General features: G+C 39.1%; 1 long non-coding RNA gene across 1 annotated transcript; it reads right to left on the reverse strand.

The window, feature by feature from the left end:
- Window positions 1–279: 279 nt before the first annotated feature.
- Window positions 280–6,513, reverse strand: LOC138915453 (uncharacterized). The gene is made up of 3 exons (XR_011421397.1): window positions 6,265–6,513; window positions 3,954–4,072; window positions 280–2,228 (listed from the first exon to the last, which is right to left on the reverse strand). It is a non-coding gene; the product is annotated as an uncharacterized lncRNA (long non-coding RNA).
- Between the last annotated feature and the right edge of the window lie 18,931 nt (window positions 6,514–25,444).

Below are 25,444 nucleotides of genomic sequence, written 5' to 3' on the forward strand. Positions count from 1 at the left end.
GAAGTTATAGTGTAAGGGATGTTTATGGCTATAAAAAGTTATGAGATGTGTTTTTATTAGCTCTGCTTGCTTGCTGAAAACTATTGGTATATGAAAGACAGTTTACAATTATCTACTGACAGAGACTTCCTTCTTGACCAAATTTTAGTCAGGCTTCTGTGAGCCCTGTTCTAGTCTAGACCTAAGCCTTGGCCTGCTGAGTGCAGTTTTTTGGTTGTTTTTTTTTTTTTTTTTTGAGGAAGATTAGCCCTGAACTAACATCTGCTGCCAATCCTCCTCTTTTTGCTGAGGAAGAATGGCCCTGAGCTAACATCCATGCCCATCTTCCTCTACTTTATATGTGGGACACCTGCCACAGCATGGCTTGACAAGCAGTGCCATGTCCGCACCCAGGATCCGAACCGCTGAACCCCGGGCCGCTGAAGCGGAACGTGCGCACTTAACCACTGCGCCACCGGGCCAGTCCCTGAGTCCAGTTTTAGCAAAGAATTCTGCTAAGCTAGTTAACTGAGAATCCCCCCACTCTTGAGATCTAATTCATTCCTCATCCTCTGCCCTGAATACCTAACTCCTTGGCCTGTTTTTATTAAGAATCCTGTTATGCTAATTTGGCAAGAAACCCCCTACCCTTGATATCGAATCAAGTTTCTTTTAGTGATTTTCCATCTACTGACTCCCTCACTCTCCTCCTTGGCTAGAAATCTCCAGCTGTCTTTGCTGTTTTGGGAGTTGAGCTCAGCTCTCTACGGAAGTCTCTCTCACCTCCTGGAGAGGTTCTACACACATCTGTCTCACCATTTTAACGTGTCCAGTGAATAGCTCTTTTTTTATACTATCTCCTAGTTTTCTTTATGCAATGGAAGTTACTGTAGTTAAAAACTACAATCAATATATGTGAATGAGACTCTAATGGGAGCGAGAGTGGCAGAGAGGAAAAACTTTGCATGCAAGTGTGCAGGATGTATTGTCTTAAGGAAGATGGGAGTAGATTTGTTCTAGAGTAAAATGATTGGTTCCAGAGGGAGAATGAGGAAAATGTATGACAAGACCTGCCTGGATAGAGAAAGTTGTAGATGAGTCATAGAAACGGAATTTTGTTGCTTATAGTCAAAGCTGGCTTAGGTTTAATGAGATTATTTATAAGATTTTTAAAAAGAGCTTTAGCCTCAAATATACTCTTTCAAAACTACAATTTGATTTTTTCTCGATTAAATTGACAAATTTTTCTTAGATTATTGATCTGCTCTCAATAAGAGCTTATAAAACATTTTTTCTTTACCTTCTGAGTAACCTGCCTTAAAGACAAGTATTCAGGGTCTTATCAGAATAATTTATCATGCTAGGGGTTGACTTTATCATATCCTGGAATATTTAAGAGAATAGTCTTTTCACTCAAAAGAGCTGAAGTTTGTTATAATCACCTTAGCTCTATATCTAGTTTTAAAAATTTTTCTTGATATTCTGGTTAAATAGATAACCAAATATTGTTTCTCAGTGACCCTTGATCCTATTTATTCAAGTGTTCAAACTTCCTGAGAACATTTTAGGTTTTACCTTTTAAAAATCTTATCCTAAATGATATCTTTTGCATTGTCAATGAAAAAAAGTAAATCTGGACTTAAGTAGGGAAAGGTATTACTAAGGGAGATTATTGCAGTAGGAAGATTCTCAAAGCCTGGGCTAGAAAAGTTTCAGGCAAGGTTTGGGCAAGCACAGCTTCTAGCTGCAGAGGCCCAGGGAGAGGTGCCTCTGGAAGGTGGGAGGGGGATACAAGGCTAAGAGCTTCTGTGTGGGAGGGTCCCTGAAACTTAATGAACTACATCAAATATTATCCTAATAGAAAAATTGAGGGAGGAAAGTTGGTTTGTGGTTTCTCATATGGGGTTGGGATTCTGGGTCTGAGATGAAGCAAACAAGTTAAAATGCAGGAAGTTACAGAGAATTGAGGGCCTAGTGGTCCTTAGCAAAGCAGCTTAAAGCTGTCTTAAGCACAGAGTTTCATCAGCCTTGTCAGTCTCTCTTTTTGGTCAAGGCAGGTTCAGAGACACTGTCCTTGACAACACAGGGATAACGACTATCTCAAACAGGGGATGGCTGAGTGAAATGGTCCTCAGGGTCAGCATTTTCTCAGTGATGCCCATAAAGGGCGAGATGAATTATCTATTTGGAGTGCTGGCAAAGATCAATTGTTTTAGTTCTTCAGAGCAGGCATCTTAAAAGTGGAATACCTAAAATGAAAAAGAGAAATGTTAGTAAAAATGGATGCATTAAAGTAAAGAGCCAGAAATTAAATCCTAAGGGTATCCAGTCCAGTGAATTTCGAGAGGGCAGTGGTTGAAACTGATTCTACAGCACTGCTTTTTGAATAGTGTCATGCTCTTAATTATGTTGCCCAGAGTCTGGTTACTTGTCTTCTGAGGACATGCCTGATCTGAGCCTTTCACCAGGCTTTTTTAGTCTCCCAGACGGCAGTTTGTCCAGGGAGAAATTGAGTCTATGCCTGGTCGCTGTAGTGATGGGTCCTTCTAGGTTAATAACAGGCTGTCAGGCTTGAGCTTGCAGTGCGTCTGCAGGTCCTGGGGGCAAAGACCAGCTACAAGGCAACCTAGAGTCCCAGTAAGAATGTGGGCATTCAGGTTTGAGTTCTCAGTGACTCCAAGTCAAGAAGGAGGGAGAAAAACTGGAAAACTTGTTTGGAGGCTAAGGTGAGTTTGTAGCCAGATATCGAAGGAAACTGGAAGACTTGAAAATCTGCTAAGGGTTGACAGGCTAGCAAGGTGAGAGGATCCAGCCCAGTTTGGAGGTAAATACCAAACCGGCTTTTGCACAGTGAAAGAGAAAGCTTGCTTACCAGACTAGACAAAGTTTGAGTGTCTATCAGTCACCTGCAATTTACACAGAGGTGCAAAATAGCTCCAAGACAATGAATGGAATCAGAATCTGATAACCCAGAGGGCATGCATAGTTGCCCGATGAAGCACAAAATTTCTCTCTACAGTCCCTCTGGCCCTTCTGATCAAAGACAATCTCAAACAAAGATCATTCTTGATCGCAAAATAAGGCTGGCCTCTTTAGATGTGGCCCGGTTATTTACATAGATGCAGCAAGAATGACAATTTACCATATAGGTCTTCTTGCCTTTGCTTTGCTGAGAGTTTTCACAAAGCATCTCAGATTGGATTTTTGTGAGCCTCTTGAGGATAGGAAGCCAAGCCAAGAATTCACCATCATTTGTCACCTGCGGTACCTATGGATTGGCAGGAGTTCCTCTCTTTCTGAGGTCCCCCAAATATCCGAAGATTCCTGAGCCTGCCAGGCAGTGACCTTCCTCACTCACCCATGAGGCTGGGAACACTGGAGAGCCAGATGCCAGGCCAATTTTCCCCAGGGGCATGTTGTAAGCATCGACCCCATCAAGCCAACCTGAGTTCCTCAAAAGTGTCTGCTCATATCTGCTTAAATGAGCATCATTCTCAAATATGACATTATAGGCCAGCCTTTGTTGCCGCTGTAACCAATCAATGTTTCCGATTAAGTCCTATTAACAAGGTGGACAGACTCTTACTGAATTTATGCAAATAACCATATTGCCAGGAAAATAGGAATTCTCGATAAGAGTTTCTGAATTTTGGAAGGGTAGAAAAGATAAATGTTTCATTTCCGTTTACGAGAGCACAGTCTACTAATTTGTCAACTTGCTTAAGAAAAAGTGGTTCCTTCTATCCAGAAAACAGAACATTAAAGCATTAGCACTATTCCAAAAAAGGCCCATAATTATCCCTCCCCAGTTCATTCAGTCCTATGTAACTAAACCTGTTTCACTCTATCTTGGATTAGCAGTTTCAGTAATCCATCTCCCTCTTGACTAGAGTTTTGGAAATTCTGACTTAGTTCACTGGTATGGTCCCAAAGTGATTTAAGTAATGCCCTCAGAAGGCTCAGCCCAAGAGTACCTGGCATCGTCCTTTTCTCCGCGTCTCCAAGGAAGTCCTTTCGTTGAAGACAAGGCACTTGGCCCGTAGCTGATCTGCAAGTGCTCTTTGGGAAGCCTCAGAGGAAAACACAAAGCTATCTGTAGATGAGAAAAGACTTAAAATGGCCATGATTAATGTATTTTTGATAATTTTCAAGCGTGAAAGATTTGTTGAAAGCGCACTGTAAAAGTAATACATTTGAAAAGGAAATTTTATGTGACAAAATCTATTAAAAAAGTTTTAGAGAATATATGCTTAAACATAATAATTAATCCTATTTTCAAAGAAGAGTGGATATTACATCTACTTTATGAAAGTGGATGAGCATAATTTTTAGAGAGAAAAAAAGGTCAGATGAAACATCATAATCCTGAGACATAAATTGCCATGAATATATCAAGCGTATAGTTAGAATATAGCAATAATATATCTAGATTATCAAGCAAAGAGGTTCACTAAACCTGTATAAGTTAGGAAGAACATAGTTGAGTAGAATAAAAATGTATTCTTGCAAGGCTGATAATTCAAAAGACATAGCTGTGTTTACTAACCAATTATATCAAATCAGTCTCATTTGCCAAAGATTTACCTAAATCATCAGCACTTGAATTTTAAAAAATATTGTGGTAAATTTCTATAAGAATATATTTTTTTCACATTGAGCATATTCAAAATTTAATTTCTTTAATTTCTGGGAATCTCAGGAATATTTGGAGTTACAAAGGCTCTTATTTATCTCTTAGCCGAATGAAAGGGAGCTCCTTTAAGGGATTTTTGTGTGTGTATGTGTGAGGGAGATTGACCCTGAGCTAATATCTATGCCAGTCTTTCTCTATTTTATGTGGGATGCTGCTACAGCACGGCTTGGCAAGCGGTGCTAGGTCTGCGCCTGGGATCTGAACCTGCAAACCCTGGGCCACAGAAGTGGAGTGCAGAAACTTAATGTCTACACCACTGGGCCAGCGCCCTTTAAGGGATTTTACAGTTTAATGTGGAAATACCATTTGCAGGTAGGAAAATATTGCACATGCATAATACATACATACAAACATACATACATACACATACAGACAGACACAAACAGAGAGCTTATAGCTTTAATTTTTAATTTTAAAGTTTTAGCCATGGTTCAGGCAAGAACACAAAAATTCAAAACTCACTGGTTCATATAAAAGAGCAGACTCTCATTCTTGCCTCACTTTTACATTTTTACAGATTGTCTTTCTAGCAGACGGGGCAAATTGAAGTACCTTGCTCAATATGAGGGCTGAAGCCTCTTCACCAGTATTTGTAGAAGAGACCCTCAAGATGTTCTTTGCCCCGATGTGTAATCCTATGGGGGCTGTGGACTAAATTTCAAGAGAGGGACGAAGGAGAGACCAAGCAGCCATCTGGTGTCTCCGAAGTCCCTCTGAATGGAGAAAACAGCCAGCCTGTTTCCAATGAGCTTTTTCAGCCTCAGGCTGTTGCTCTTGGTGTCACTGAGTTCCTCCAGAGCCCTAACAGTGGTCAGGGGGCCTTAAATCTTGAGTGACTACAGGGAGATGAGGAGCCTGAGTGAGAAAGGAAAGGTCTGGCTGGGGTGGCTAGATGAGAGGAGGGGGTAAAGGTGTTGAAGAGGGAAGACCAAAGGATTCAAGGGAGCTGAAAGGAAGGTCGAGGGTGGAAAAAAGGAAGAAGGAGAAGTTGGCGGGTAGTGACAGGGACAGGTCCCTGGGAAGAGACAGGTCTTATAAGGTGTTTAGGAAGGAAGATGGCCTTTGAAGGAGGCACTAGTCTCTGAAAAGTTTTTGTGGGAGAGACATTGTTTTGTCTCTTTGTACCAGACAATGAAATGTGTCCATTGTTTGGATGAGATCTTGGAGTCAGGGGATTCAAGACTCCCGCTCAGAATGAGCCAATTTGGAAAGATCCTAAGTTCCTCGAAGAGGCCAATGAAATTCTAAATTGTTTTTAGTAAAATTTTGCCATTTTTAAAGAAACTGGGTGGAATTAGTACCATAATAATGAAGTATATACCCTACAGGGAAGAAGTCTGAGGGACAAGTTAGATTGACAGTTTCGCATGATAATGAAAGGAACACCTGTTGGTGCTAAAGCCTTGGGACTTCAACCTAAGCTATGATATCCCTGGAGAGAGTCAGAGGCTTTAAACACACTCACAAAAGCCAGATGGAGAAGACAGAGAAATAGAAGAAAAAGGACAAAAATAAAGGAAAAATAAAGCCAACTCTTTACCATGCTACAACAGACAAACGTTTGGAACACTGGGTTAAGAGTTAGGACTCACCACTGTAGATCCAAATTTCTGCAGCAAGGAAAGGACACAGAGTTCCATAAGAAGGCATTGGCACTTGGGTAAAGACAGCAGGGTCCCAGGGGTGGTCAACACTCCATCAGAGTCACTGCATCATTACTGTCAAAGAAGAAAAAGCAATCTGGATGTTAATATGAAAGGCTTCATTAAGGGAGATATTGCAATAGGAGGAGCAGAATATCATAATGGGAAGATGCTCAAAGACTAAGCCAGAAATGTCTCAGGGAGGGGATGGGTGGGCAAAGCTTTTAAATGCAGAGGCGCCTGGGATAGGTGGCTACGAAACTAGGGGGTGGGGGTGGTGAAAGCTGGGGGTGGGAGGGGAATTTTTGAAACATAACAGTCTTCATCAAATACCTACTAACAGGAAAGTCAAGGCAGGAAGTGTTGATCTGTGGTTAGGCACATGAGGCCGAGTGTGCATCTGAGATAGCGGAAATAAGTTTAAACAAAGGAAAGTCTAACAGAATTAAGGGCCTTGCGGTCCTAAAATTGCATCAAGCTCAAAGTTTGATTAGCCTTGTCAGCACCTAAAATTGTCTTTGAGATTGCCCAAAGTGTCCCTGGAAAACCAGAGAGATTTGTCCTTTCACCTTGTAACAGGGGAAATAATATAAATAATTAGGTTTATTTGATATGTTACTGATGATGAGTTGAATGGGGAATATTGTCAAATCAGAAGAAATGCTTAGACTTCCCTAGGTTAAATTTGTATGGGTAAAATGTTATTAATATAAATATTTAAACAATTGTATTCTGTACGGGAAAGTTCTATAGAATTGTCAAAGTGTTTCTTGTTCATATGTTTCTGTTTTTCTGAGTCCTTTGCATAAAAGCAGGATAGTGCTATCAGTCATAATTTGTTATTTTTACAACATTAACTTGGTTGCAATTTTATTTCTTTAATTTGAATCTAGTATATTCCGGGCCAGTAGTTTTCTACTGGGGATTCACATCACTTATCTGTGGAGTTTTATTAACCTACTGATGTATAGAACCTACTCCAAATTAATGAATCTATTTACTTGATAATCTTGATATATTCTTGGTATATTCTTTATCTGTGCTAAGTATGTATGGCATCTAATGTCTCAGGATTTTTATATGTTATATCTGAAAATGTTTTCTCTGTAAAGATTATGCTCATCCATTTTCATAAGTCAGATGTAACATCTACTTTTTTTGTAAATAGGCTTAAATCTTTGTGTTTGTAGATATTTCGTCTAAAATTTTTTGCATTGAGCTTATTTTGCTTTGCAAGCCGTGGAAACCACCAGATACGCTTGTTAATTGCATTATTCTTGTACTGGACTCTCTTCAGATCATTCACTTTTGAAAAATATCAATAATAAGTAAACAATAGCCATTTTTAGTCTTATGTCATCTACAGATAGTTCTGTTCCTGTGTTTTATTTTACTCCTGATGCTTCCATGTAATCACTTGCAATCAGTTATAGGGCAGAGTGCTCCATCTTCAAGAAAGAAGGACTGTCTTAGAGCCTGGTGAAAAAAGACTATGCTAGGACACTTGGGTACAGGTTTCTGAATGACATTGCTTGAATAACTGTGAGTTCATACCAGCAGATGGAGTTAGAAGTTCCAGCCGTCAAGTGAAGACACAATGCATTCATGAGACTACAGACCCAAGATCAAGCAGAAGAAGAATTAATTAAAAAGGATGGAATGAACTGGATAAATATGAACTATATTTGGAATAGTGCTAATGCTTTAATGTTCTGTTTTCTGGATAGAAGGAACCACTTTTTCTTAAGCAAGTTGACAAATTAGTAGACTGTGCTCTCGTAAACGGAAATGAAACATTTATCTTTTCTACCCTTCCAAAATTCAGAAACTCTTATCGAGTATTCCTGTTTTCATGGCAATATGGTTATTTGCATAAATTCAGTAAGAGTCTATCCACCTTGTTAATAGGACTTAATCGGAAACATTGATTGGTTACAGCGGCAACAAAGGCTGGCCTATAATGTCATATTTGAGAATGATGCTCATTTAAGCAGATATGAGCAGACACTTTTGAGGAACTCAGGTTGGCTTGATGGGGTCGATGCTTACAACATGCCCCTGGGGAAAATTGGCCTGGCATCTGGCTCTCCAGTGTTCCCAGCCTCATGGGTGAGTGAGGAAGGTCACTGCCTGGCAGGCTCAGGAATCTTCGGATATTTGGGGGACCTCAGAAAGAGAGGAACTCCTGCCAATCCATAGGTACCGCAGGTGACAAATGATGGTGAATTCTTGGCTTGGCTTCCTATCCTCAAGAGGCTCACAAAAATCCAATCTGAGATGCTTTGTGAAAACTCTCAGCAAAGCAAAGGCAAGAAGACCTATATGGTAAATTGTCATTCTTGCTGCATCTATGTAAATAACCGGGCCACATCTAAAGAGGCCAGCCTTATTTTGCGATCAAGAATGATCTTTGTTTGAGATTGTCTTTGATCAGAAGGGCCAGAGGGACTGTAGAGAGAAATTTTGTGCTTCATCGGGCAACTATGCATGCCCTCTGGGTTATCAGATTCTGATTCCATTCATTGTCTTGGAGCTATTTTGCACCTCTGTGTAAATTGCAGGTGACTGATAGACACTCAAACTTTGTCTAGTCTGGTAAGCAAGCTTTCTCTTTCACTGTGCAAAAGCCGGTTTGGTATTTACCTCCAAACTGGGCTGGATCCTCTCACCTTGCTAGCCTGTCAACCCTTAGCAGATTTTCAAGTCTTCCAGTTTCCTTCGATATCTGGCTACAAACTCACCTTAGCCTCCAAACAAGTTTTCCAGTTTTTCTCCCTCCTTCTTGACTTGGAGTCACTGAGAACTCAAACCTGAATGCCCACATTCTTACTGGGACTCTAGGTTGCCTTGTAGCTGGTCTTTGCCCCCAGGACCTGCAGACGCACTGCAAGTTCAAGCCTGACAGCCTGTTATTGACCTAGAAGGACTCATCACCCCAGTTGACCGTTCATGGTCCAGCTCTTTCCCTGGACAAGCCACTACTTGGACTACCAAGCAAGATTGGTGAAATACTCAGATCATCCATGCCCATATTGGAGAAGTAAACAGTGTTGTGGACATCACCAATACCAAACGACATCTTAGCTTCAAAAAACTCAGTAAGTGATGAGAGACTGACTATACAAACAGGGAATATATATAATATAAAAATAGATCTTTGACCCACAACCTCTAGAGCAACCAGTCCTAAGAGTCCAACCACAACCTTTTAAATATCAGCCCCAGATCAGGACTTTGTCAATAATTTCCAACTTCTCTAATGTTTAGTCCACTTCTAGCTTAGGACCAATCATAGAAAACCATATATGCACTCCTAACCAATCATATAGGATGGCCCACTTCTACTTAGCCCATTTCCAGCTTCTGCAGGCCAAACACTTCTAATTAGGGCATACCTGAAGCCTTCTCTTTTCTCCAATCTAGAACTTTCCCACTGTTTTACCTACATTTGAGTTTTCACCAAATTCTGGTGGTGACTCTCTGGCTATAGGAAACTCTGAATAAATAGTATTTGCTTATTTCATGTGAGTGATCTTCATTCATTTCCACAGTTTTCTTGGAGGTTGCACCAAAATACTGTTTGCACTGACTGTCACCATGGACCCAAGTCTTCAACTAGGTGCAGAACCCACTGTGCCTTCCTGCTCACTTCTTGTCAAGTCCACAATGATGTGGTAAGTAAGCACCAAGTCTAAACTCCACTCTCTTTGTGTTGAGTTTCTTGGTTGTTTATTCTCAGTCTGGCATCCAGATTTTTCTATCAGTTCCCATTTGTTTGGCATCTTTGTAGAATCAAGGCATTCTTTTCATTCCATTCCGCTGCATTTGTGTTACTGTTTTGTGGTGTGCTGTCTAAAAGCATTATTTGTCGTAAGAAGGAGAATCATTGTGTAAAACCCAGGCATATGCCTGTAAGCCTGTTCTTCATGGCCTACAGACTAGTGAGTTTGCTGTTCATATGAGAACTGCCCATTTGGACAAACTTTGCTGTAGATCACCAGTAAACCTGGATGAGGTTCTCCTTCTATCTCAAGTTTTTGTCCTGAGAGTTTTTTGCTTTTCTTTTTTTTTATTCAGAGAGAGCATTCTTTTGTGTATTTCACCTGCTGGTGGATGCAGAATGTTGTGTCTGCATTTGGAGTTGGCCAACCATCAATCTGGGGATCTGACATATGAGATGCACAAGTATTTCATTACTACCCACCCTTGTCAACTCTCATGGGCTCATCTGAATATAAATTTTATCCTTTTCCAGGTAAACTCCTGCTTCTTATATTTACTCTCATTATAGTTCTAACTCTGGCACCTATCTTTTCAAATGACATAATTTCCCAAAGTATTATTTAGGACTTCAGTGGGCACTCTGGGGAACATTTGACTTTAACGAAATTATTCACTTGAAAGGTTCCTTAAGAAAGAAAGAGGGTAACATCAGCAACATGGAGGAGTGAACTTGCCTAGGACTCTCTCTTCTCCAACATACAACAAAAAGGGGCAAACATACTCCAACAGAGGACATCCTAACAACACCAAAATGTTGGAGAGACAGGTGGCCACATGATGGAGGCCAGAGAGGCTGGAGTCCCCCTCAGAGGAGCTGAAACGGGGTAAGAGAGAACTTTGCTCCCTCCCCTAAATATTGCGATCAAGACCATGGGAGGTTCCCTGAAGGAAGGGATGGGGGAGGGGTCGCTTATTTGCGGGATCATCAAGGACTCCCTAGGGCCCTTGCAACCTACAGGGAAGCCCTCTAATGGGGCAAAAGCTTATGCAGGGGGTGACCTCATTGAGCCAATATCCCAGGAGACCAGATAGTGAGGGCTGATTGAGAAAGCCTGGAGTGCATGCATGAGAAAGCACCCCTTCCCCCACCCATCCCACACAGGTCCACTGCCTGGGATATTGGCTGAAGGTGGAGGGCTTACAATATGCAGATCTTGACCCCCACCCAGTGATGATAAGCATAAGTGCAAACAAATAATATCAGAATGCGTAAGACCTGACCTAGCAACATCAGATGCTACATCAAATCTCCAGACAGAGAGAAAACAACAAGCACCTAGAATTCAGTCTTGAGGACACAGAAATATGTAACCTAAATGACAATCAATTCAAAATAGCTATCATCAAAAAACTCAACGAGGTAAAAGAGAATGTAGAGAAACAATTCAATGAGTTTAGGAGCTACTTCAAAAAAGAGATTGAAACTATAAAGAGGAATCATTCAGAAATATTAGAGATGAAAGACACAATGGAAGAGATAAAACAAAATATGAATTCCCTGAACACTCGAGTGGACATCATAAAGAAGTGTATCAGCATAGTCAAAGATAGACATGTTGAAATGCTCCAGACAGAGGAGGAGAGAGAACTAAGACTAAAAACAAATGAAGAAAGTCTCCAAGAAATATCCAACTCAATGAGGAAATGCAACATGAGAATTATAGGTATTCAAGAAGGAGAAGAGAAGGAGAATGGAGCAGAAAGCGTGTTCAAAGAAATAATAGCAGAGAACTCCCAAAATCTAGGGAATGAGAGGGAAATATGTGTGAAGGAAGCTTCCAGATCTCCCAGATTTGTCAATGTAAAGAGACCTACTGCAAGGTGTATAGTAGTAAAACTGGCAAGAATGAATGACAAAGAAAGAATACTAACGGTGGCAAGGCAGAAGAAAATAACCTATAAAGGAACCCCTATCAGGTTTTCAGCAGATTTCTCAGCAGAAACCTTGTAATCTAGGAGAGAATGGAACGACATATTCAAATCTTCAAAGGACAAAAATCTTCAGCCAAGAGTACTCTATCCAGCAAAAATATCCTTCAGATATGAAGGAAAAATTAAAACTTTCCCAGACACACAGAAGCTAAGGGACTTCGTAGCCACAAGACCCTCCCTCAAGAAGGGAGAAAGGGAGAAAAAAAGGGAGATAGGGGTCACAAAAGACAGAGTAAAGAGATAAATTGGTAGACAGAATCAGAAAAAGATAGCGAATATTCAACTTTAGCATTAAACTAGAGGGAAGGAAAACACCAAAAGCAAAGTTAATCCTGTCATTTCAACCACAAACTCACGACACAAGATGGAATAAGACATGAGAAAAACAACTTAGGAGGGGAGGAGGATTGGCAACAGTTGTTAGCTCAGGTGCCAATCTTAAAAAAAAGAAAGAGAAAGTCCTATATCCAAAGATCTTCTCATACTCTGCAGTAGCCTTTGTAAACCACTCCTCCTGCCAGTAAAGAAATCAAATGGATGAAGATACCAATTTAAGACTTCAGGACCATCAATAACATTGTTATCTTTTGTTTCTCTGTAGTACCTAACTCAAATACCATCCTGTCATCTATTCTTCCTAAAGCCTCTTGCTTCACCATAGTGGATCTTTGCTTGCCTTTTTCAGCGTGACCCTAGACCAAAAGAGTCAATACCTCTCTACCTTCACCTGGGAAGGACAGTAATATACCTGGCAGTCATGCCTCAGGGGTACACTGAAGCTTCCTCTAGTTTTTCCCAGGGCTTTAATCAAGATTTATAAGATCTAAGTTTTCCTTGTCATTCAGTTCTGATATAATATGTACATGGTCTCCCGCTTTGTTCAGAGAACAAGGAAGCTTATAAGAAGAATTCCAATTATTTACTCAGCCTCAGCAGAAAAAGGACATGATGTTTCAAAAGATAAATTAAAAATGCTCCACAACACAGTCCATTATTTAGGACATGACTTATCTAAGGAGGGAAAACATTCTCTCCTGATAAATTAAACACTATAAAAATTTATCCTAGACCTCTCCTATTTCAAGATACGACTGAGAGAATTCCTAGGTTTAACTGAATATACTGCAGACAATGGATGCCAAATTTTTCTGTGACTGTAACACTTCTTTATGAATTGACTAAGTCTTCAGTAAGAGACCCTGTGAGCTGGGAACGCAAATGTGAACAGACCTAAAGACGGCTCTTCAACAGCCTTCTTCCTTAGGCACCCCTAACTACAAAAAGCCGTTTTATCTAATTGTGCATGAGCAATCTGGACAAGCCCATAGGGTTTTAACTCAGTTTAATGGGAACCATCAAAAACCCATTGCTTACTATAGCCTTACCCTTAACCTAGTTGTAAAGGTTTATCCCCTTTGACTTAAGGCATTATGTGCCACAGAAAAACTTGATGCTTCTGCTAAACTAGTTCTAGGCTCTCTGCTTAACCCTATGGTTCCTCATGCAGCACAGACACTACTACAGACTGAGAACATGCAACCCTTTTCAGCCAAGTGATTAACCTCTAATGAGATTCTGTTACTCTCTCCCTCTCACATTGCCATTCACTCCGGCAGTACCCTGAATCCTGCCACTCTCCTGGCCCTCTTAAAAGAAGGGCAACATAATGATTGTCTTACTTCAGTTAGCAAACTTTCTGTGCTTCACTTCAATGTATTAGAGAGCCCGTTGAGAAAACTGATATTATGAGTTGATCAATCATACCTCAACATTAAAACTGGAGTTTATTAAGCAGGATATGCTATCAATAATTTAAGAAGATAGTTCTTTAGAATATAGTCCTCTACCTGAATTAAATCATCCTAGATGGTAGAACTTACTGTAATTATTGGAGCTTTTCAACTAGCTAAAGATCGAAGAGTAAACATATACAAAGATAGCAGATATGCTTTTTGAGTACTACAAGACATTGGAATGCTTTCATAACAAAGTGAGTTCTCATTTCTGCTGGGATCCTCCTAAAATTGGACAACAAGTTAAGAAACTTTTAGATGTACTCCTACTTCCTATAGAGATGGTTATTATAAAGATTGATGCCCATATTAAGAGAGCTAGTAATGAAGCTAAAGGATATGCTCTCATAGATCATTCTGCTAAATAAGCTGCTTTAATTAAGCTTATGATCCTATCTAAACCCTCAAAGGATAAGTTTCTAGATGTATTCAAAGAGGCCATTAAAAATATCAGTGTTTAGCCCCTGATTTTGAGAAGGAAGAATAGAAAGAGTCTGGTTGTATCCTTCACTCAGACAATCTCTGGCATTCTGAAAATGGCTACTTGGTGATACCAGGTCCTTTCAAACAGATAACAACTAAATTTCTCCATGAAACTCTTCATCAGAGAATGGATAAATTTATTGTTATTTTGAATCAACATTGGCGAGGAAACTTTCAAAAGACAGCCAAGCTTATGTTTAAGTTATGTGTCACTTGTCAACAGCTTAATCCTGGAAAAACTGTAAAGGTGGGACATGGCCAGGACTCAAAACCTCAATGGTACTTTGAACATATTCAGATGGATTTTATCCAGCCTCCAACCTGTATTAGATCTGAATATGTTTTAGTTATTGTACATCTATTTTCAGGGTGGGCTAAAACATTTCCTTGCTGAAGAGCTACAGCCCTTATGACTACTAAAAAGCTACTTGATTTTGTGTTCAACTTGGGGTATCCCAACTTTTATATTAAGTGATTGGGGGCACAACTTAACAGACCAATATCTGATTCTTGTTTTGTTTTTATCTGTCTGCTAACAATCATTCTTCTTCTCATTTTCTGTAGACCCTTGGTTGTCACCCACACATGATGTTTCTTTCTTTTTTTTTCTCCTTATGCAATTGTTAGGTCAGAACATACTTATTCTAGTGCCATTCTTAAATTATCTCAAATGGTAGCCACTGCCCTCAGTCCTACCAACTGCTGGATATGCCATCTGTTACTGGATCCCGTTATAAAACCTCTGGGAAATTCCAGTCTCATCAAATGAGACCAAAAGGAATTATAAGCAATGATGTTTCTATTTGCACCTATATGGAAAAATGATATTAAACAAATCGTCTGGTAAATGACTTTACCAGTGTCCATTTCTCCAAGAAAAAGAAGCAATTATTCTAGTCTGTTGATCAGATCCCATGTATTTCTATATTTTATTTCCAAAGCCTTCTTAGGGCAATGGGCCAAATATTTTCTATCTGGAAGACACTAATGAGATTCAAATATGTAACCCAACTGATGTACAGCCTTGATTCTGACATTATGTCATGATAAACTTCTTCCTAGATCTCCATGTGTGCCTACTGAGTACTACTTCCTTTGTGATCAGGATGCCTGGTTCTGTTTGCTTCAGACTCTGCCAAATGTAAGTGATGGTGGCTGACTCCATGCTATAGTAAGCTCTGAATAGATAGTCTTTGCTCATTCTCATTTGGGTGGTCTTCATTTACTTCCAAAGCAGTGCTGCTTAATCAAAAGATTTCCTTCCACCAACCTCTTGGAATGCACTAGACTTGTAACCCACAGGGTGTGACTCCTGGTTATTTGCTTTTATATTAATATTTCTCTTTTTCATTTCAGGCATTCCTGTTTAACATGCCTGGACTTCAAGACCCTAAAACAATGGAACTTTGCTATAACCTCTCAACAGATACTTCAACTCATTTTATAGAAACAACATCAACAAGAGTCCTAGAAAGACTATTAGATCCTGCTTCATCTCATGCAGGAGTTTTATGCTTGTGGTTTAGCAGTTCAGGAACCAATTCTTATTGAACAAAAGGAGGGACTGACAATGTTGAACTTTACCTGAGCTCTGTGTCCCTGAAAAAGAGTTATGGTTAAGAAATCTCACATTCTTTGTGTTTCAAAAAACGACTTACTGAAAAGAGCCATTCTTCTCTGTAAAATTTAGGTAAGACTCGCAGTTCACTCTTTCTCATGACTCCAAAAAGACTCTCGTGTCTGGGTATCTATGGACAATTGATTTTTGACAAGGATGTCAAGACCACTTAATGAGGAAAGAATATTCTTTTAAACAAATGGTTCTGGGCCAACTGGATATAGTCACATGCAAAAAAATGAAGTTGGGTACTTACTTCACACTATATAAAAAATGAACTCAAAATGAATCATAAACGTAAAGTAAGAGTGAAAGTTATAAAATTCTTAGAAGAAAACATAGGGATAAATCTTTATGACCTCAGATATGGCAATGGCTCTTTAAATATGACACCAAAAGCACAATTAACAAGAGGAAAAAAATAAATTGAGCTTTACCAAAATAAAAACTTTTATGGTTCTAAAGACACTATCAAGAAAATAAAAAGACAACCCAAAGACAGTAGATATATTTGAAAATCTTATATCTGATAAGGAACTTCTATGTAGAATATATAAAGAATTCTTACAACTCAATTATAAAAAAGACAACTAATTAAAAATGGGGATGGATCTGAATAGATATGTCTCTAAGGAAGATATACAAATGGCAAATAAACATACGAAAAGATAGCTTATATAATTAGTCTTCAAGTAAATGCAAATCAAAACCACAATGAGATACTTCTTCATACCCACTAGGTTGGCTATAATCAAAGTGTAAGATAATAACAAGTGTTGGCAAGGGAGTGGAGAAATTGGGACTCTCATAGACTGTTAGTGGGAGAGTAAAATCATCTAGCTACTTTAGAAAACAATCTAGCAGTTTCCTCAAATGATTAAACATGGATTTATTATATAATCCAGAAATTGCACTGCTACATATATAGCCTAGAGAAGTGAAAACGTATGTCAATGCAAAAACTTGTACACAAATATTTATAGCAGCAATATTCATAATAGGCAAAAGGTGGAATCAACCCAAATATCCATCAACTGATGAATGGGTAAATAAAATATGGTATATCCATATAATGAAATATTATTTGGCCCTAAAAAGAAATGAAGTATTGATACATGCTACAACATGGATGAATTTTGAGCGTATTATGCCAAGTGAAAAATGCCAGTCATAAAAGACCGCATATTATGTGATCCACTTATATAAGATGTCCAGAATAATCAAAACTATATATAGAGAAAATAGGTTAGTGATTGCTTAGGCCTGGGAAGGATGTAGGGAGAGGGCCAGGGATGAGAAGTGATAACTAAATTGTAAGTTTTTTTATCTTGAGGTGGTGAAAATGTCCTAAAGTTGATTGTCCTGATCGTTTCAAGTTGTCAATATACTAAAAACCATTGCATTTACATTTTAAATGAGTGAATTGTATAGTATGTGAATTGTATCTCAATAAAACTGTTAAAAACAAAAAAACCTAGCTGACCCATGTTTTCATGTCTAGCTCTTTGAAAGCCTGATTCCTGAACACAGGAAATTGAGGGCCCATTTTGAAATACCTTTGTCCCTTTTAATTCAAGCTGCCAGCATTTCCACCAATATGATTCTCTTAAAATTTTGTAGATTTTCTATGAATCTGATGAGAGGTTCACTCAATGCCCCAAAAGCCATATCCATAATCATTTTTGAGTCAGATATTCATCGAATTCTGGTGGCGTATGAGAATACAGAAGGTCATTAGAAGCCCTTTTGTCTGCCTGAGAGGGTCTGCTAGGCACCACCTTCAGGATTTTTGAGGTCTTAAAAAACGTCTTACAGTTATCCATTACGACATAACAAATCACCTCAAAACTTAGTGAGTTGGAACAATGATGATTTTTAAAGTTTCTGATCATTTTGTAGATCAGCTTGGATTCTCCCATGCTGACTTGGCCTGGATTCACTCAGATGTGGTTTCAGCTAGGGATTTGGCTGGGCTGGAAGGTGCAAAATGACCTCATTCACATGTTAGGCCATCGGTGCTGGCTTTTCTTTGGGATTCCTCAAGTTTTCTCTACATAGTCGCTCATCTTCCAGTAGGCTAATTCAGCTTCCTTTCATGGCTGTCTCAGGAAAGTTTTTCAAGAGAACAAAAGTAGAAGATGCAAGGCTTCTTCAAGCCTAATCTCGGAAATTGCATTATGTCATTCCTGCCATGTTCTATTGGTGAAAGTAAGTTATAGGTTGCCTAGTCTCAAGAGGATAGAAAAATATGTTCCATAACTGGATGGAGGTAAAGGCAAAGTCACGCTGACATATAACTATGTCTAACTGAGACGGGGGGAGTCCTGGACATTAAACAATCTACCCCAGTCCTTATGAGGATTTTCAACTTTATCCTTTAGGGCTTGAGGCAGCTCTGAAAGGTATTAATAACAGAGGAACTATATGGTCAGTTTATGTTTTAGAAAGATGACTCTGAGGGCAGTGTAGAAGATGGACTGAAGAGAGAAAAGATGGAAGTTAGGCAAAATTTATTTAGAAGAATAATAAAATAGTCTCTTTGGAGCTGATAAGGCATTGAACAAGGAAGTATCTTATGGATTATTAAATATGACTCAGGCTCTAGAAAGTTTCAAGATTTTATACTCCATGATAACTCACTCTGCCATGACTATAAGTGTATGTGTAATAAATTATATATCACTTTTTAACAATACACAGATGTGATATAAGGTTAAATCAAGTGAAAGTAAGATTATAACAGGCATAGAGTTTGAGATGATGACTATCTTAGATGAGGGATGTAAGTAAGCTACCAGAAAAGTTTTGGATTTTTGTTTGGGTGGTAGGCTCATACTTGCTTTTATATTACTGAACAGGAGAAAGAGTAAGAAAGATAGATAGTTATGGGCCAAAGATGGGAGCATGGTGCAAGGATTGTTTTGTATATCTGATCTGTGAATGAAAAAGATGATATTAATTTGCTTTGTGAATCTCCAGTAAGATGAATTAGTGTGCAACCTTTCCCAAACTTCTTGGGAATTGTTTATCCACAGATACATTCTGGGAGGTGTCAAGACACTTACGGTTACTGTTCACAGATGAGGACATTAAGTTCATGATGTGTAAAACAAACTTGCTCTTCTTTCTTATTCCAAATTTTAGATCTTTCTTTCTTTTGTTTTTTAGTGATTTGCTAGAATTTTATTAGCTAATAACCAGTCAATAACGTTTAATGAGGACTGGACACTTTCTAAGGTCCTGTGAATACTATAAAAAGAGTAACATCCATATTCTAGTCTCCAGAGATGTGCCGTCTAATATGATGGCTACAAGCCACCTGTGTCTTTAAGCACTTGAAATGTAGGTAGCGTAATCAAGGAAGTAAATTTTTAATTTTATTTAATTTTAATTAAAATTTAAAATATTTTTGCCTTAGATATAACTATTGTTTGGTAGAACTACATTTCACTTAAACTGTTAAAAATTTTGCATCCAAATTGAGATGTGCTATAAGCATAAGATATACACTGGAGTTTAGAAGACTTAGTATGAAGAAAGAATATAAAATATTTCATTAATAATTTTGTATATTTATTACTTTAAAATGGTAATTTTTGATATACTAGGACAAAAATATATTATCAAATATATTTTAATTATGTACTGTATTTGTATTAAATATATAAATAATCTCATGTGTTCTTACTGTTTTTAATGTGGCTGCTAGAAAATTCAAAATTCTATATGTTACTCATATTTACTTTCATTTGACAGCACTATTGTAGAATCTTTTTATTTCTCAGACAAAAATACAAAGCCCAAACGTTGAGACACTGCACCTGCCATGTGATCGCATGATCATTAGAAAGAAAAAAATCTTCGTCTATGGCTTTCTGACTTTTAAGTTGTTAGCTCCCATTGACTCTTCCCAATGTAGTCGATCACACCCAGGGTCTGTGAAGTCTGTTTGCACCACTGTGAGTGAGGCTGCAGAGGGGGAAGCCGAAGAGGTGCTGTCTCTCTGTGGCAGTATCAACCAGATAGATAGCACTCATGACTCATCAGAGCCTCTGCTTGACTTGTCTGTTTAATCAATCTTGGCAGCCATTTATTGCTTGCTTGACTAAAACGCAGTGGAGATTATTGCTTTAAAGGACCTTTCTCTATTAGCTCTTTCCAGAGCAGAAAATCCTCCTCAGGGCCACACCAATTGCCTGTGTATATTCCAGTGATGAAATAAGCAGGAGAAATGGGTGGGAGGAACAAACTGAAACGTATGAGAGCTAAAAGCAGCCTTCTCGTGATAGTGTCAGAGTGTCACCCACAGTACTGGAGCTCTCTTTAGAGAGGCTGGAGTTCAACCCTCTCAGAGGTGAGCTCTGTGCCTCAAAGACATGTAGAAATGACAGAAGCAGCAGTCCAGAAAGGTGTGTGTTTGTGTGCAGACACAAAATGTATATAATGTAAAAATGTTAACCCTTCCGGATGAAGGCCTGCGCTGGGACTCACACAATAAACGTCTGCATTTCTTACATTCAGCAAACATTTACTCAGCATCTGACACAAGATGTTGAGCTTGTGACACGTGATGACGCATGATGTTGGCTGATGGATTGGATGTTGATGGAAGGGACAGAGAGGAATTAACGTTAAATGCTAGGTTTTTGGTCTGACCAACCTGGTGGTGGCATTTACTGAGATGCCAAAGAGTCCAATCTGAGGTCAAGGAGATGAAAATGAACACAGCTATTATGTATATGTAAATTTTGAGAACCCCACAATATATTAAAATGGTGGCAGTGTGGAGTTCTGGTCCCATTTCAGAAAAAAAAGTGTCTTGTGTGGTACTCTGGTTTTGGTATTTAAATAAACTTTCCCATTTGACTCTACAGTGCAACCAGGGCTGAGAACACTGGAGCAGATTATGGTGCCGCTCATGGGATCTGGAGCATAGTTGGACAAACAAGTTTTAGATCAAAGAAAATCTATTCCACTTTGGCCCTGTGAAATGGAGGAAATGACATTGTACTGAACTGAGATTCAGGAATCCTGAATTTTAGCCTCAGCTCTGTAACCTTGCAGAAGTGCATTGCCCATTTTAGCCACAGTTTTCTCACCTGTAAAGAGAAGAGATTGAAATAGATGAGCAATCTCTTAGTCCACACTTGCTAGATGACTAGGGATCCCCAACATTTGGCAATATACTCTGAGGGGTACACAATATGGCACAGTGGATAAAAACATGGATTTGAACCTGACACTGCCATTCAACTCTGTGACTCTGGACAAGCTACTCAACCTCTATTATGATTGACGTCCTTAGCTGAAAAATAGTGGATCACAATACCTGCAGTTCTGAGCCAGTATAAAGATTAAACAAATTAATATCTGTAAAGTTATTATGAAAGTAACTATTATTATTGTCGTGTTCTTTTATATTCTTTTTATTTATCTTGTCAACTGAGAGTTCCAGGGAAATCAAGAGAAGAGCATATCGAAAGTTTATTTAGTTGATTTTACTCTTTAGCTAATTTCTCTAGGGTTCACAAGGATGTATTTTTCCCCCGTGCTTGAACTAAAAGATGAGATTACAAAAACCTTCCCTATCAGCAGAGTAAATTCTCATGCATTCTTCACCATCAGAATCTATACTGCTGCGCTTGAAGAGTGGAATTATCCCTGGGAGATTTCCAAAGCATTTTCAGTACAAAATCTTTACTCATAAAAGGGGAAAGAAGTCTTCTAGAAGGATACCTCACTCCATTTGGGAAGTACCACAGCAGCAGTTGTTTTATTCACTTGTAACAATTTTATCATCCCAAGACTTACGCACAAGCACATCTTTCTGTCTGGAAATCCTACTGCCTGAGAGTTTGTTTACACATTTTGTGAGGAAGGGAACAGAAGAGAGCGGACATTTATTGTGTTCAGATCTGTGCTGTGCTTTTTAATCAAATTTTTAACAGCTAGGCAGCGTTTTGAATGCATAGACTCTTTTGACACCTTAAAAATCTATTTTAGCTATACGTTTTAGCTGGGTGTTGGGTGCACAGATACTACACCTAAAAAGGTATTTTTCTATACCTTTTTGTAGGCCTGAAATATTTCATAAGGCCTTTTGTTTTGGCAATGGTATCTGCCAGATGACCTCAGTCTTGTAAAGAACTCCGTTGTTTCTTGGCACTGCATTCAGCCCCCCTTGTGCCATATTTTAGGTTTTTCACTGATATTTACGTTGGGAGATAACTGCTAAACTGTACTGTGTTTTTCAGTAAATTTTTCCATTATGCTTTCCTGAAAGAAACAACTTCCCAAATGCTAAAAGAGGAGAATGGAAGAGAGCTTTGTTAAAATTTTTTTTCTGATAATTTAATATTTCTTATTAACATATTATTGTATTATTGTACAATTAAATTATTAAAATATTATAATATATTTCTTATATATAGAAATATAGAGTATGTAGAATATAGAAATATAAAAAAAGTCATCAATAAATCTTTAGAACAATAACCCATGTGAGGCTTCTTGCTTCCATGAGAGAAGGAAGAACTAGAGGGAAATAGCCTTGGCTTTTTTCTGTGCTGTTTTCCACTCTTGCATCCTTTGTTGTCTTCTGCAAATGGATTCTTTGCTTCTCTTTTCAATTCCAGCCTCCTGACCTAATTTCTTACTGCTCTTTCCAACCTTTTCGAATCGTCCTCACTGGGATATTCCACTTTTCGATAGCCGTGAACAACAGGACTGTAATCAATCCGCAGGCAGTGAGAACTGAAAGGCATCTTAGAGATCATCCATAATGATTCTCAGACTCCATCGGGCACCAGCATTGCCCAGAGAGTTTGTTAAAACATACATTGTTGGTCCCACGCTGAGAGTTTCTGATTCAGTTGGTTGGCGGTAGGATCTGATAATTCTCATCTCTATCAAGGGCTCAGATGAGGCTGCTGCTGCTGGACCACTCCTTGAGAACCACTAATTTAAGAGATTGGTGCTCTTCCAGTGCCTCACCTGCCAATCTTTTTAATTGAAGAAATGCTTACAGAGCACTTCCAATGTGTCAGTGAAGTCATTTAATATCACAGCACTGCTATGATGTGCTACTGTTCTTATCCCCATTTTACAGATGAGGAAACTGAGAAAGAGAGATAAAGTAACTTGCTCAAGTTCACAAGGGGATTAAGTGGCAGAGCCTGGGTTCGAACCCAGCAGGCAGCTTCCAGATTTGGACTTTTCACCCTTATGCTCTGCTGCCCTCCTGCCAAGCTTTCAGAGAATAAGTGGTGAGGGGCAGGAACACATTCATTCTATTCATTTCTATTCATTTAAATTCACATTCACATTCTATTCATTTCTATTCATTTAAATAGAAAGATGTAGAAAGGAATTTGGGAATCTTGGAAACATTTTCACTGGGTCATAAAGGAAGGCAGAATTTTGAAAAGCCAAGATAGCAGGAAGAGTGTTCTAGGCTCTAGAAAAATCATGCAATGTGACACATTGAAGGAAAGTGCATGAAGTATTCTGGGAATGAAGAGTCTGGCTTGATTGGACCATAGTTTGCCTTGAGATGCTGAGTCAGAAATGAGACTAGAAAATATTGAGGGACCAGATAAAGGCCTTGAATGCATGCTGAGGAGTTTAGATTTATTTTTTCCTATGGTAAGAGATGGACAAAGGGGAGTCACTGAAGTGTTTTAAGCAAAAATGCAGGAAAGTTCACGTCCATTTTGGCATCAATGTGGAGAACAGATGAAGATGATATTAATTAGAAGGCTGCCCAAGAATCAGGTTGAGGGATGATGGGGGCCCGGCCTCAGGTCATAAGACAGAGAATGGAGCTGAGAGGGACTGGATTTGAGAATCACTAAGGAGGCTGAATGTAAAATTTTTTCAAACGTTGATTAAGTAGAAACAGATCATATAGAAAGAAGGGAAGACAGGTGAGACTAAGGCAGGTGAACCTTCACTGGACAGCTACCTGTGTTCCAGTCACTGTAACAAGTGCCAGAGACACGAGGATAAACAAAACACAGGTTTAGCGCCTGCCAAGGAGGTGCTTCTGGCCCGCGGGGAAGACTCTGAGGCAACATCAGTAATCACGCCTACAGTTAAAAACACACTGGGAAGTTGCTTGACTTCTCCATGCTGAAAACTGGTTGGATTAAATAGGTTTGGTTTCAGAAGGACTGTTTCCCATCAGGAAGAATGGAATTAACTAGCCAGAGTCAGCACGTCGCACAGAAGATAAATACCTCTCCAGCACCAGCCCTCTCAGCCGGTAAATAGACCTGACATTTAGGCATCTATTGCTCCTTGTGCACTAATAAGTCTAACTTGAGGCCCAGAAATCGTTAGTGGAGTGAGAGCTTTTAATGAGCTCTACGAAAAGAATATGGTTTAAAAAACACATTACCTGCAGTTAAGCAGCGCCGAGAATGCTAATATTAAAATTTATGAGAAAAGTGCTGGAGGAAGGCTTAAGCCATTATAAAACCCAGGTATAATTTTTATTTTAGAAAAAAATTAGATCATTCTGTTAAAAAGGGTCTACCCTAGAGTTTACTAAAACCTCATAATAGGTTTTACCCTATACTTCTTTTTTTCCACCCTTTCCTCCCCATGCTGGTTAAAGATCAGGCTGAAGAACAGGCAACGGGACCATGTTGTGAGCTGATAAATGTATCCCCTGGCCTATTTTTCTGCAAAAGGATGCTACAGTGGGAAGTGGAGGATAGTGTCCCCAACTACCTTACCAACCAAGGGCAGTTGACTCTCGTCCATCCATTTAAGCCATTCATTTATTTAATTATTCACTTAAATATTTTTTAGTCAACACTTACAGGGTGGCTGGTAATCTGAGGTGTGAAGAGATTAATAAAACATCTTATTTTCCTGGGGAGTTTACACTCGCACACCATTTACTCTCTTAGGTTGTGGAACTTATGGTTAAAAGCACAGACTGACCTGGGTTTTAGTTCTGGTTGTGCCAGTTATTTATACTTCCGAAACCTGCGTTAACCAGGCAATAAATTGTCCACAGAAGGACACTTTTGAGAGATAAAAGGGACACCATTAATAATTGCTTTTGTTATCTATTGCTGTGGAATATACTACCCTAAAATGTAGTGGCTTAAAACAGGAATTATTATTATCTCTTCTGATTCTCTGTGTTGACAAGCTTGACTGGGTTGTTCTCACTTGTGATCTTTCATGTGATGGTTGGCTGGAGGTGGTGTCACCCACAGGTTCAATTGGGTGGACATCCAAGATGACCTCCTCATATGGCTGGCAGTTGATCGTGGCCGTTGACTGGGAGCTCTGCTTAGTTGTCATCTGAGTACCTATATACATGGCCTCTTCACGTGCCGTGGATTTCTCACAGCATGGTGGCTGAGTTCTGAGAAGGTTATCTGCGCAAAGAAGTATTCTAAGAGACACACGTGGCAACTGCAAATGTGCCCAAAGGTGATGCCTGGAATGGTACAGCGTCACTCCACAACATTCTGTTGACCACGGGAGTCATAGCACAGCCTAG

This window comes from Equus caballus, chromosome 9 (assembly GCF_041296265.1).
Source record: "Equus caballus isolate H_3958 breed thoroughbred chromosome 9, TB-T2T, whole genome shotgun sequence".
NCBI classification, from domain to species: domain Eukaryota; kingdom Metazoa; phylum Chordata; class Mammalia; order Perissodactyla; family Equidae; genus Equus; species Equus caballus.